General features: G+C 37.5%; 1 pseudogene; it reads left to right on the top strand.

Annotated features, from left to right (window-relative positions):
• The first annotated feature begins 515 nt into the window (after positions 1-515).
• Positions 516-1193, top strand: LOC114047870 (annotated as a pseudogene).
• The last annotated feature ends 14174 nt before the right edge of the window (positions 1194-15367 follow it).

Below are 15367 nucleotides of genomic sequence, written 5' to 3'. Positions count from 1 at the left end.
TTTTTACCCATTTTACCTGTGAGGAAAGGGAGTTTAAATTAAGTAACTTGACCAGGAAGCATAAGCTAGAACCTTGTTTCCATACTCATATACTATCAGTTATGGAAAGGATTTTGTTGAAAAATTGGGTTTTTAAATCCCCATCTTCCCTGGTGTCAATCAATTGTGCTTGTCAACTAATTGGAAGGTGTTGGCATTTTTGTATTTTTAAATAAATGGGTTCAAAACTCGCAGGAACTCTTCATTTGGAAAGTTTTTAAAATAAGTTGGAAGATGATGTGGCCGAGGTTGTGGTGTTGGTGTTTTTTTTTTAAGGTGGGCATTTATGTTTTTAATAAGTGACACAATTACTTTGCCATGATCCTAGATGGATTAAATATCCAAGAGGAGAAGGGGGTCAAAAATCAAGGGTGAGGTTTGAGAAAAATTCATCAGAATTTGCAATTAATACGTCATTGATACTGTCCTCCCCCTGGACTTTATAATCACTGCCTCTGCTCAAATCTCCCTTACCCTTGGTGGTATGCATCTCTGAGAAGAGGAAGTTTGTTACAGATGGCATCTTCAAAGTTAAAGTGAATGAGTTTCTCATCAGAGAACTTGCCATTCTGGGGTGGAACTGTGAGTTACCCCACTCAGGACAGAAATCATCTTGGCTACAAGGACTCAGAATGTGCTCTTTGAGAAAGGTCACTAGATTCCTGAATTGACAGCTGTAGTTCAGAAGTTTGGCCTCCTTGAAGGCATTGTAGAGCTGTCTGCTGAGAAAATGGCCATTAGAGGTCTCTGGACTGCTGTGTAGATAAAGTCCTTCTGTAGAAGCCTCTGGGAGCTTCTGCACAGATCCTGCTATGGCATCCTCTGCTTCCATATGGAGAGTGTGGTGAAAGGATGCAAGGTGGTGGTTTGTGGTAAGCCCACGGTCCAAGTCCCTGAAGTTTGTGCATGGCCTTGTAAAGTACCATGTTGATACTGCTGTGCTCCACATCCTCCTCAGAGTGTTTTGAACTTTGAAGTAAAAATCATGTTGCACTAGTAACCAAGTGGCAAGATTTGTCCTAAGAAGCCCTTGCCTGCCTGTGTGAGCACGATAAAGCCCAAGGCCGAGATTCTCCCAACCACTCCCATCTCAGAGCAGAGGCATAGGAAAGCCAGAACAAACAGCTATGCCTTAGTCACTTCCCACTACATAACAGGACTCTGTAATAGCTGGAATGGTATGCCCAAAGGTGGTTTCTTTTTTTTAATCCTTTTAAAAACAAAACAAAACAAAAATATACTATTGGTAACTTTGAAGAGAGCAGTTTTATTTGAATGAGGACTCAAGGGTGATTGGGATTGACAGCCTGGAAAAATAGGACAGTGGTACCTTGCACAGAAATATGAAAAGTTACCAGTTTGTGGGGAGAGATATTGTAATGAGCTCTGTGATACCAATTATATCCCATGCATGCCTGCCAATCTTGTGCATCTAAAGTTTTGTCACCAAAAATGAAAAGGGTTTGGGATGCTTATTCAATAGTCACTGCCCAAGAGTACAGATTTCTATAGTAGCCATGAAGGAATATTGGGAGCAAAGTTTGGAGAAAATGAGGGGATAGGATTTTGCGTGGGTTGAAAATGTAGTCATAATATCTAAACCAGAGAAGGATAAAGCACAGAAGAATTATAGACCAATATCATTAATGAATATTGATTCAAAAATTTTAAGTAAAATCTTGTCTAACAGACTATCAATTCTTCTAAGAAATCATTATGACCAAGTTGTATTTATACTAGGATATATATGTGCGTGTGTGTATATATATATATATATATATATATAATGTTTATATATTTATACCAGGTTGTATTTGTACTATATATATTTATACATATATACCAATATAAACTGTATATCAATATATGCTTATAGCAGGATGTATTTATATAAGTTGGACATTAAGAAAACAATAAACATAATTATATGAAAAACAAAAACATCCAAACCCACATAATTATCTCAAAAGGTGCTGAAAAAGTCTTTGATAGAGTACCACAATCATTTACTCTGAAAAAAAAAACCAACCCCCCCCAATAAGTTTAGGCTTAAAGGGATCTTTTAAAAATATCATTTCTAAAACCAAAAGCAAGCATCATATGCAAAAGGCATACCCTAGAAGCTTTCCCAATAATTACAGAAGTAAAGCAAGAATGACCAATGTGTTAAAATTATATCTTCTTCAAATTTCCCTAATGACCACCTCCTCTCTTCTAGTTAATATAGTAAATAAGTTTATAAATAGCCAGGATAAAATAACAATAGGAGGAATTAAGATTGCAAAGGGGAACCTAGAAGTTTTACTGACTGATTTCCCATAGACCAAAGGAGCATAATGTGCAACCTGTATCATATAATAACTAAGGATCATATCCTGAGATTATATGCTAATTCAGGGGAAGCCAGCTAGGCCTTGCTATCAGGGCATTTGGTCTTATAATCTGTAAACTTCAGATAAGCTCCAGACATCCGAAGTAAGGCTGGCAGAACACCAAATAACTTTGAGATGATATGGGTATGTAAATGAAATAACCCCAAGGTGGCACAGATATGTTAGTCTGCCTCCCTGAAACCCTATAAAAATGAGACCCTAAATTCCTGTCATCCTGCCACCTGCCTTCCATCTCTGTCTGGGTCTGTGCTGCAGAGTGCTCCCAACTCCAATCCATTGTTACATAGGTGACTCCCTGTGCCTCTTTCCCCTCCCCATTTTCTTCCCCATATTGCCTGCATTCCTCTACTACCTTATCCCTATCCCCCTCATCTTCACGCCATCTATCTTTGCAGCCTTCCACATGCCATTTTTCTCTGTATTTTCTGTGCTGTTTGCTCTGATATCCTCTGTGAATGTGAACTGCCATTATGGTCTTTCCTGGCAAGTCCCCTAAGCTGGACAAGCCCCATTTAATAATTTCATTAGTTAATTAACAATTTACCTTCTCTCCCCACTATTATGTAATATAGTTCTAGAAGGCTAACAATAACACTAAAACAAAAGAAAAATTAAAGACATAAAGATAGGCAAAGAGGAGAAAAACCATCCCTACTTGCTATTGACATGATAGTTTACTTAAAAATTCCAGGGAATCAGCCACCATCTGGGGAGGTGGTTCCTGTAGAGAAAGGGCAAGCTGTGCCCATCAACTGTGAACCAAGACCCACTCCCAGGGCAGGCAAGTCAGTTTAGCTAAAGCAGCAGGGCACCCTGTGCCAAGCAAATCAAACTTCTACCACTTCCCTGGTTGACATAGTACAAGATCCTGAACCCAAGAACTTTTGGAATAACAATACTTCCAGCTCAGTTCTAGAAGCCATCATCTGGGGAGCAACCTCTGTGGAGGTACAGCCTGGATACTGCTCCTGCAAGTGATATAGTTACCTCTATTAAAGGACCCCAAAATACAGATGTTGTCACCAAAATCCTTCATATTATCAAATGATTCAACATCAGAAACTAATATGATTTCATCAGTGGAAATAACGTTAAAGAAGAGTCATTACCATCTGCTTTGAGGCTGCATCCTAAGGACCATGGGACCTTTCCATCTGACTTGCAGCTGGAACCTCTTATATACGTTGTCTCCTCCATTAGAATGTGAGGTCATTGACAGCAAAGACTATCTTGTTTTTTTGTTTGTACCCCCAGCACATAGTAACTGCTTAATTAATACTATTTGTCAACAAAGGTTCTATTGAAACAATTTAAATAGCTTCAGTAAAGTTACAGGCTACCAAAAAAAAATCACAAAAATTAACAGCATTTCTATTTAATAATAACAAAATCCAGGAGGTGATAATAGAAAGGGAAATCATTACAAATAACTACAAAAAGCATAAAAATTGGGGATCAATTTACCAAAGCAAATAAAATACTTGTACAGATTCAATTACAAAGTGTTCCTTAAAGAAATAAAAAACAACTTTAATAGTTGGAAGAATGTTAAGTGCTTAAGGCTGAACTCTGCCAAATATTAAAAATAACAATGTTATAAAATTTAATTTATAGTTTTAATGCTATACTAATCCATATACTTATCTAAGGGATACTTTATAGCACCCATGAAAATAATAACAAAATTCATTTGGAGAAGCAAAAGATCTAGTAAATCATGAGAAATAATGAATAGAGGTAGAATGAAGGAGGAATAGTATTTCCAGAACTCCAACTATATTATAAAGCAGTAGTCATCAAAACAATTTGGTATTGGTTAAAATATAGAGTAAATCAATGGAACTGACTAGATAAGGAGAACGGGGAACAGTGGAACTCAATATCCCAGTGTTTGATAAACCAGAAAACATAAATTGCTTAGTAAAAAAAAAAAATCCCTACTTAATAAAAACTGGGAAAATTGGATAGCAGTCTGGGAAAAATTAGGCTTAGGCCAACATTTTATACCATATTTCACAAAAAGTTTAAAATGGATAATGTGACCTTAATATTAAAGATCATACCATAAAAAATTCGAGGAGAAGCAGATCATAAAGCTTTTACAACTATAAGTAGGAGATACATTCTTACATAAAAAGGACAGAGAAAGTTACAGAAGATAAAGTAGATACCTTTGATTACATGAAATTGAAAAGCTGCACAAATAAAATTAATACCTCTAGGACATCTAAATGCCTAGATATAGATAGATACCTATTAGGTGTCATAGATACATTAATTTTGTTTGTTTATCTATCTGTCTACATATCCATCTATCTATCTATCTATACCTCTTTATGTACATCTACATCTACACACACACCCCAAAAGCCATTCCCCAACATCTAAGCGATCAAAGGATGGAAACAAACAGTTCTCAAAATAAGAATTGCAGATAACCATGTGAAAGAATGCTTCCATTCACTAATCATAAGAAAAGCATAAATTAAAACGACACAGGTGTCACTTCACACTCAGCAAATTGGCAAAGATGACAAAAGAAAGGGATAGTCAGTTTTGAAGCTATGGGAAGATAGGCACATATGTGCATTGTTGATGGAGCTGAGAGTCAAAACAACCTTACATTGGAAAGCAATTTGGAATTATGCAAATAAAGTGACTAAAATGTCCATATCCTTTGTCCCAGAGATTCTGCTACTCAGTTTGTACCCCAAGAAAATCATTGACAAGAAGAAAGTCCCAATATATACCAAAATATTTATAGCAGCACTTTTTGTGGTAGCAAAGAATTCAAAACAAAGTAGATGCCTATCAATTGAGGAATGGCTAAACAAACTGTGGTAAATAAATGTATTGGATTATTGCTGTTGTAAGAAACAACAAATATGATGAATACAGAGAAGCATAAAAAGATTTACATGATATGATGTAGTGTGAAGTAAGCAAAACCAGGAAAACAATATACACATTGACTATAATGCTATAAATGGAAAGAACAAAAACAAAATAATCAAAAGTGAATGCTGCAAAATTACAAAGAATAAGCATGGCCCCAAAGAAGAGAAATATAAAGTTACTCCCCCATCCCCTTTGCAGAAGTGAGAAGTCCATGAATGTGCTATGTTGCATATATTTTCAGACTTTTTCAATATGTTGAGCAATTTTGATTATTTTTCTCTTTATTTTTTCTTAAAATTTTTTGTTAAAAAATTTTGTTATATAGAATAGTTGGGAGAGAAAATACTAGAAGAAATTCTGGTGACATAAAAAAAGATATTAGTTAAATTTAACAACACGTACAAAAGAGAAATTACAAAAAGTGACTGATTTCACCCTTAAGTAGAACAGTGTAAATCTGTAAGAGGATTTGGTATGTGAGATTTTCAGCACAGACATTTACGAGAGTGGCACGGTATGACGGGAAGCTCACTAAACTACTAAATAACAGAAAAGAAATAAGAAGATAGTCAGGATTACTAGCTATGAAACTTTGGGCAAGCCCCAGCTATAATCCTACTATAGAAAACTCCAATAATTCACTTTAGAAATCATGAACAAGATGAAGGATATGGGCCTTAGTTTCCTCCTTTTAAAAATGAGGACCAGATGATTTCTAAGGTATTTTTCAATGTAAATATCCTGAATGTATGATCTAGATTAAAAAAAAATCACAGTATAAATTTCAAAACAGAAGTTTGAAATTTAGTAATATGTCTGGAAGCTTGAGTAAAAGCTCATATCAATAACATATTAGATTTTTTTCTTTTCATTAAAATTGTATCTTCTTATTCATTTTTGCATACATCTGGAATTTCCTATTATATTTTTGTGATTTTTTTTTCAGGGAGGTTGCTCTTGGAGATAATAAGACACTTCACTTGGGTCTGAAGATAGCTGCTCCAACTATTTAAAGTTCTGATTTATTAAGAAACTTTGTCAAATAATTTGTATTGACCTCTGATTTCTGGTTTTAATTTAGTACATTTTGATCTAAAAGGCCTTGAAAAGGCTTAGTTTCTTCCACAATTAGATTTATTTTCAATTTATGCATTCCTGTGTGTTTCACATTTTCTTAAAGTTGGGTATTCTTAAAGGAGTGACTACAAATAGGAAAATTCTTCCCCAAAGGTTTAATATGACCCATTTTTAAAGCATTAAACACATAGCATAAAAGCTATCTTTGTTCTGCCCTTCTCTTTGATCCTCTGATCCTATTTTTAGAAATTTTGGTATAAAACATTTGTGACTTTGCATAGAAATTGATATATTCATAATATATTTATATTTGTAATATGGTTATTATAAAATATCTTATAATATTGTATTATTGATTAATGTTTATCTTGACCTATTAAATAGCTTATATTTATTTCTATGAAAATCATAATTTATGTTTCTTAATGAACTTGTTTGCATCTGAAACTTAATTACTCAAAGTTTTACGTTCCACTTTTTTCTTGACAATTTTAAGTGCATCTTTTTTACTATGTAACGATGAGAAGAAAAATTACTTGACTTGAAGATAGCATCTTTTGTAAAAACTCAGTAGGTTGAATATTTTTAATTTAAAAAGGCATTGCAGAAATTATTTTCAAAAAAAGGAAAATAAGCTATCACCTTTGAGTGAAAACTCACCCTTTGTAAAAACAAGTAAGATGTTAATGAATATCTAACCACTTATGTATACATAAGAAAGAACAGAAGATTCTTAATGCTTTCTTTTTACATCCATAATTTTAAGTTCATCTGATAAGTCTTACAGGCATTAATTTATCTACCTACTCAGTTTTGTGTTTTTTTTTTTTTCCAACTCTCTCTTCAGCACTGTTTTTGTTGTTGAGTCATTTCAGGTGTGTCCAGAGTTTTCTTGGCAAAGATACAGGAGTGGTTTGCCTTTGCTTCTCTAGCTCATTTTACAGATGAGGAAACTGAGGCAAACAGGGCTAAGTGACTTCTCCAGGGTCACACAGCTAGTGTCTGAGTCCAGATTTGAAATCAGGAAGAGAAGTCTTCCTGATTCCAATCCCAGTGTTCTATCCACTTCACCATCTAGCTGCCCATTCAGCACTGCTGTCTCTCCCCATTTATTCTCTGAATTGTTCTGAGCTGTCTATGCCTACTATACCACCAGTCTTATGGGTAGACACCAGCACTGAGCTAGGTCTATGACAGCCAACTTGTCCTTTATCTGGAAATTTGAGTATATTTAAGTTACAAATTTGAATCTTAAAAGGAAATGAGATCCACAAATATATTGCACTTTTCAAACACTCCATTTTGAAGTAGGAATAACAAACGGGGAAAACTATACCAATAGATGTGGTTTCATGATAGGTGTGGTAATTTTAAGATAAATTAGTACTTCACATTCACTGAATGCTGACTAATTATATTTATTTATCTAGAATGAGAGTTCTTAGCATGATTGACCATTCAGGGCAAAAAGAAATATTTATCTAGCGCTATGGGAATGAAATCAGGCAAGGGTATGCCGGTAGATATTTAACAAGCTGCTCTGAAAAAAACAAACTAATAGTTTGCATGTATATAGCGCTTACTATATATCAGGTACTGTGCTAAGCATTTTGCAAATATTGTCTCATTTGATCCTCACAAAAACCCAGGGAGGCTATTGCTATTACTATCCCTATTTTACAGATGAGAAAACTGAGGTAAACAGAGGTTAAGTGACTTGTGCAAGGTCACCTAGCTAGTAGGTATCTAAGGTCACATTTGAATTCGGATCTTCCTGACTGACTCGAGGCTCAGTGTTCTATGCACCATGGCACCACCTATCTGCCAAACACAACATATTTTTATATTTAATCTACATTATTAACATTTTCTCATCACTTTCTTTAGTCTAAACAATCAACAAAACAATACATCTGCAGTTTTCTGAGGTGTAAAATCTCACCCAGAAAATTTAACCACCAGCAGCCAGTTTGAACTGGTTCCAGTATGTCCAGGCATGCTTATCACGTCTAGGCATGATAATATAATTGAAAAAGCACGAGGTGTCGGAAGAACTGGGCTCAAATCTTTGCTTTTCTGCTTGAGATCCTGCACAAGGCATTTAACCAGCAGCTCTCCTCCTACTGGTGTGACTATTTAGTCTCTTATACTGTTATATCAGTCATGTCTGACTCTTCATGACTCCTTTTGGGGTTTTCTTGGTAAAGATACTGGAGTGGTTTGCCATTTCCTTCTCCAGCTCATTTTACAGGTGAGGAAACTGAGGCAAACGGGGTTAAGTGACTTTGCCAAGGTCACACAGCTAGAAGGTGTCTGAGGCCAGATTTAAACTCAGGTCTTACTAACCCCAGGCCTGGCATTCTATCCACTGTGCCACTTAGCTGCCCCTTGTATCTATTGGCTACCCGCTAAAAGGAAATGTCCCTCCAATGCTCAGCCCCAGTCACTGTTCTTTCTCTACCCTCTCTTATTTACTGATCTAATCTGCTTTCATTAGTTCAATTACCACTTCTATGCATATGACTCTCAGGTGTCCAGCCCCACTCTCTCTCTTGAATTTCATTCCTATATCTCTAACTGCCTGCTAGCTATCCAAAACTCATCATCTTCCCTGTGCCTAATCATAGTAGGCACTGAATGAATTCAACCCCCCACACACCTAAAAAAACAACAACAACAAAAAACAAAACTTATCCCTTCTCCAAGCTTTCCTCTTGTTTATGGCACCTCCATCTTCCCAATAATCTAGTTTAAAAATCTGAGTCATCCTTTATTTCCTTCTCCTTTACCACTAATTGCTTTCCCCCAATCCAGCCGGTTGACAAGTTCTTACAATTCTATATCCACAACATCTGCTCCATTCATTACCCACCTCTTTCTACTCATACTGCTACCATTCTAGTCGAGGCAATTATCACCTCTTTCCTGGTCTACTGTAATAGCCTCCTTCTAGGGACCAGCTTCACTTAGGCCAGACTCTTAGTTCAGCTGATGTTGGGACAAAATAAGGCACTCATAGATCATTACAAGAAAAGGAGGTTTACTTAACCATAGCATACAAAGGGCATTCAAAAAGGTGATTCTAGCACTTAGTTCTGGTTGATTTAGTCTTATCTCTCTCCATGTGGAAACATGTTTGGTGTGCAAGGGAGGGTGTGGTGAATTGCATGATGTTAGAACATTTGCCAAGCCTGAAGGATTCAGCTCCATATGGATGGTTCTTTTTTATGCCCTGACACGATCAGGAGGCCATATCAATATGGTTAGAGGCTGCCAGGAAACTTTGACAAAGGAAGTATTGCCCCTGAACCTTGACTCAAGAGACAGCTACGTTGTTCAGTGGATAGAGCACTAGGCCTGGAGTCAGGAAGACTTGATCTCAAATCTAGCTTCAGACACTTGTTGTGTGACCCTGGGCGAGTCGCTTCAACTTCTGTTTGCCTCAGTTTCCTCAACTGTAAAATGAGATTAATAATAGCACCTACCTCCCAGGATTGTTGTGAGGATAGTATTTGTCAATCTCTTAGCACAGTGCCTGGCACATAGTAGGCACTTAAGAAATGGTTGTGTCCTGCCTTCCTTACTTCCTCCTGGGCCCGTCAAGTTCAGAGGTCAGATCTGTTGCCATTTAGGGAAAAAGTAGTCTAACCCATATTGTGGAAGGAGGGGGAAATCCTGATAGATCTTGATCTTATCACATCACCTAATGGTCTCCCTACGTCCAGTCTGCTTTCTTTCCAATATATCCTTCACACACAGCAGGTTCTGATCATTTAATCTTCTGCTAAAAATCCTTTAGTGGCTTCCTGTTATCTTGAGGATAAAATAAAAATTCCTGGGTTGGACAGTTAAAAACTTCTATAATCTGGCTCCAACCAGCTTTCTAACCATATTTCACATCCTCTTTGTTTGAGTATGGAAAATACTAGCTGTTCTGGACTGTGAGCTATTTCTTGAACTTAACACTTCATATCTTGCTTCCAAAGATCTTTCCCCATGCCTGAAATGTTCTCCTTAGTAACCTCAACCTTTCTACACCTTTATCTTTCTTCAGCCTAGGATCCAACTTCAGGGTTTTAGCCCTCCCTGGTATTTCCAGCTGAAGTGTTTTTTTCCTCCTCAAATATTTTTATTGTGTTTTGTTTTCATTTCTCCTTTGCTCCATCATTGCTTACCTTGTATTATGCTTAACTAGTGTACTTGTTTACCACCTTCCCTGAAAATATAACGTGGATTCATTGACCTTTTTATGTTTGTATGTCCAACATCTAGCATATAGTATATAGCAAGCACATAATAAATATTTATTGAAAAAAATCTTACTTATTGCTCCTCCAGAATACTGGGAATGATAACAATTAACTATCAACCTTACAAGATTGTTGAGAGGATATAATGAAGGTAAGGACACAAACTCCATTTTAATGATAAGGCACCACAAAAATGTAACATAGATACCTTTGAGAGCATCCCTGACAATAAAGATTAGCCTTTGCTTGAATTTCCACTGTCAGGGACTTATTTCTCATTAGGCTGTTTGAACATAGGATTATGGATTTGGTTTATAATTGGAAGAAATCTCAAAGGCCAACCTACTCACTTTACAGATAAGGAGACTGAGGCTTATGGAGGTTAACTGACTTGCCCAAAGGCACATAGGTAGTAGTAACTTAATTTCTCTAGGCCTCAGTAAAATGAGGTGGTTGAGATAGATGATTTCTAAGGCCCCTTTTAGCTATAAAATTCTTTAGTGTCATGACTTTCTCAAGTATAACTCTTATTTAATCTTTGTAGCCAAATTTCATTTGTGATACCACATCTACAACTTTATAATGTAATTACTGGGGGAATGCTTTAATTTATTGCTTTATGACATAAACAGGCACACATCTATTCTGTTAAATAGTCTCATCCTTGCATAGTTGGATATAGGTGGATCAACTACTTCATTATTTTTCAATGTGCAAGGAAATGTCAGTAGACTCAGAAGTCTTACTTAGCCTCGAGACTTTGTTTTTTCCTTCATTTCAACAATTTTTACAAGTTAAAATCATAGAGGTAGAAAGCTAGAAGCTAGCTAGAAGGGTTCACAGGAAATCTAATGCAGGACTTTTATAAAATGCCCATTTCACACATTGGTTTAGGGAACCATTTTTTTATATGTTGCTGCTCTCCACAGCAAGATTCTTGATCAACTAAGTAGGGTACTCTGGTAGAGTACCTGTCTGCTGGCACCACTCAATGTTGCTTTCTATGCCTGTGAAGCTCTGGCTTAGCTAAGAATTGTATTGAAATTTGATGCCCACCTTTAGAATAGATAAGTGTTCATTGTAGTTAGAAAGAAAATTACATTTCCATAGTCTGCTTCTTTTTTTGTAGTCCCCTATTTCTTGGGAAAGGCTACTTCTTATTTTTAATTTATATTAAATTCTATGAGAACCACTTGTCATTGTTGGCTTTCAGGGTAGATAGAGTAAATGTGAAAAGGCTTCATACCTTATCAGTGATAATTGAAACTTGTTTTTTGGGAGTGTGTGAAAGGAGAACAAAATGTGAGAAAACTAAGAATAACCTAAAATCACTTATTATGGAAGTTTGCAGTCTTTATTTTAATATTTCACCCATAATGCCTCACCTGGAATAGAGACAGGAGGATAAGGAAATGTCCTGATAGGGTGCTTGCTTTGCTACACCAAAAATTACTTTCGGCTCTCAACAATCTTTGTAATATCCACATCTTTAACTGCTCAGTTCAGCAATAGCAACCCATCAAAGTTTCAGAAGAAGGAGACAGAAGAGCAAGAGTCTAGAGATCAGATGCTCTGTTGGACCTTGTTTGTCTATGTCCCAATGTCAAAAGATATCACCAACTTGTGAACTCTGGGATAACAACTACTTGGGTGTCTCATCTTCATAGCAGCACTATCCCTGTGGGATATAAGACTGCATTTGTTGCTGTTCTGTCGTTTCAGTTGTGTCCAATTCTTCGTGACCCCATTTGGGGTTTTCTTGGTGAAGATACTTGGAGTAGTTTGCCATTTTCTTCTCCAGCTTATTTTACTAATGAGGAACTAAAGCAAACAAGGTTAAGTGACTTGCCTAGGGTCACACAACTAGGAAGTGTCCGAGGCCAGATTTGAATTCATGAAGATGAGTCTTCCTGATTCCAAGCCCAGTGCTCTATCCGCTGCATTAAGACTACACTTAATAGTACAATATAGAAACAAAAACCCCCCAAAAAACCAAAAATCAAACCCAAAACAAAAACCCTAACTTCATCTCATGCTATATTAGGAGAGGCATGGTATCCAGAGCATTGAAAGTAAAGCTCAGCACCCCAATATCCCCCCTCCAACCTCTCCACACACACTTCCATATACAATCTTAAAATGACCATGCACTTAATTTGATGTCAACCTTGTATATGGTACAGGCCTCATATACCTGTTTGTTTTTCATATTTGAATGTTTCCCTTGGTTTCTGTTTTTAAGATAAATGGAGCAGATTAGTGATGAATGGGACAGAAAAAGTGTGAAGAGAAGAGATTTACATAGTCTAAGGATATATAATATTGCCACTGTCATGAATATTTTGATGAATAATAGATGTAACAATAGAACTTTTAGAAAATATACACTGCTAATGTGTGTGAAGAAACAATGTTAGATGGTATCTGGAAAGTTTTGGAGATAAAAAGTTCTGTTAAACAAAGATAGACATTTTGTGAATGATACAGAATGTCAGACTCATTTGAGAATAGTTTAATATTATAGAGACAGAAAGGTTTTTTTAATTAGATAAATCTGGCTGTAATAAAACAGTTTTAAGGACACTAAAGAGATTGAGGAACATGTTAAAGGCTTCAGATCACCAAAGCATTATGGTAATCGACTAATTTGGCCGTTTTAAAACTAAAGAACAAACAATGGGTAATCATATAAACATTTGGAGACATAGATTTGATTTTTAAAAGGACTATCAATTTGACAGGGGAAATTTGCCTCAGTTTCCTCATCTGTAAAATGAGCTGGAGAAGGAAATGGCAAACAACCCCAGTATCTTTGCCAAGAAAACTCCAAATGGGGTCACGAAGAGTCAGACACTACAAAGAAACAACATTTTTTTTTTAAAGGAAAAGGGAGTAGTTTTGAATCAGGGGACCATTACTGGACCCACTGTGAAGAAACTGGAGAGAAAGTGGGTTGCAGAAGAATCTGGCAAAGGAATTTCAAAGAGCAGAAGACTGAACATCTGCTCAGCTGAACTGAGGCAGTTAAGAAGCGTCAACCGATAGACTTCAGTTGACTGGTTCCTGATTGGCTGGAAAGACTTGTGTTCATTGGTCAAGAGCGCCAGTGAGGGCCAATTGCCCTTCAGCACCACTTAGTGGTGGAGAAAGGTGAAGCTTCACGTCAGGCTTTGCTACTCTCTGCTTTCTCCTCTGGCTTCAGAAGGAAAAGCAGAAGGTTACTGGCAGCTGCTTTGGTATTCTGGTGAGCTGGTTTCTAGAGTCAACCAGAGCTACATTGCTGTGAGCTACATTTTGACTGCACAGCAACAGCATCTGGGTGAATGAATAATTAGAAGGGCTTGTGTGTCAGTCTCAAAGATACCCAGTTTGATGGACTTTCCAGTACCCTCACTTAAAAAGAACAGTTACTCATATTAATCAATAGTCAATAAACATTTATTAAATGCCTATAGATGGTGAGCTGGAGTCAGCCCTTAAACGCTTGTGAGAGTTGATTGTCTAGACTTAAGAAAGAGATGAAGAAACTGTTAAAGTTACATATTAAAAGCATATACTGTATGTCTATATATATATATACATATATGTATATACACATATTTTAGAAAGTGTTGCTATATATTATATTACTATCATATATGTGCATATACATACATACTATATATACATATATATTTATAGTGTTTATATCCTAGTTTGTAGACCACACTTTTATCCACATTATATTGACTCCCATCTACAGCCTTAAAGTAATCATGCACTTGTCTCGATGTCAACCTTAAAAAGAGCCCCTGGATATGTGGGGCTAGCTCCCAATCCATTCTGGCCTCAGAACACAGAACAGAACTGTCTCTAGCGTGTAGTCTGGATTTCCTTTTCAACCAGGGTGGTAAAGGTTTAAGAAGCTGGTAAGAACCCTTAGCTCAGAGAATGAAGCCAAGGCTGGTAGCTACATGTACCAGAGGGGTGGGTGAAAGGGGAAGACGCAGCCTGACAAGTGGGGAGGAGGATGCTTAGGGACGAGGTGTGTTCTGTCTTAGAGCCACATCAGCAGAGATTTTTTTTGGGGGGTGGTACTACTCAGAGCCTTTCATTTAGATTTTTCTAGACCAGACATCTGGGGCAGAAGGGAACTCTTGGGACCACCATTCTTGGGCCTTATGTCACTGTCCTTTCAATCTTTAGGCATCTGGAATGGGTAGATCACTTCTGAAAACCTTCTGCAAAGGGGGGGGGGGGGTGCGAGCACTGATCACCCGGCAGGAAGTAGGGAGAATTTTACTGATTCTGCAGAGAATTAACCCAAACTGCCTGGGCGGGGAACGATGTCCAAAGTGGCACGGCCTCGCTTAGCTCGGCCCTGCCTTTTGCTGCTAGTTTTTGTCACCACCTGAATACTGCTTCAGATGAGAGACCATGCAGGTATCATTTAGGACGGGGGCTGCGCGAGTGGAGAGGAGAAAGTCCTGAGGCCAGGCTCAGTGCGCTAGGCCGAGGTGAAGTGGGGCGGAGACTGCCGCTCGCTGTCAACTGACCCCACCCTCTCCCTTTACAAGCCGACAGGCGAACAGTTTGCCATCACCCTGGCAACCACCCGCCATCACCCCGGCAACCGTCAGCTGTCTGGCACCCAGCTTGCTCCGGCGGACCGGAAGAACGGCCAGGAGCACGTCACCCAGGGCCGCGAGCCCACTTCCGGTCTGGGCGGTG

The sequence above is a fragment of the Vombatus ursinus genome, unplaced genomic scaffold, assembly GCF_900497805.2.
Source record: "Vombatus ursinus unplaced genomic scaffold, bare-nosed wombat genome assembly UNPS02014791.1, whole genome shotgun sequence".
Taxonomy (NCBI): Eukaryota; Metazoa; Chordata; class Mammalia; order Diprotodontia; family Vombatidae; genus Vombatus; species Vombatus ursinus.
Note: the sequence above shows the minus strand (reverse complement) of the source record. Positions and strands in the feature narration are given on the sequence as shown.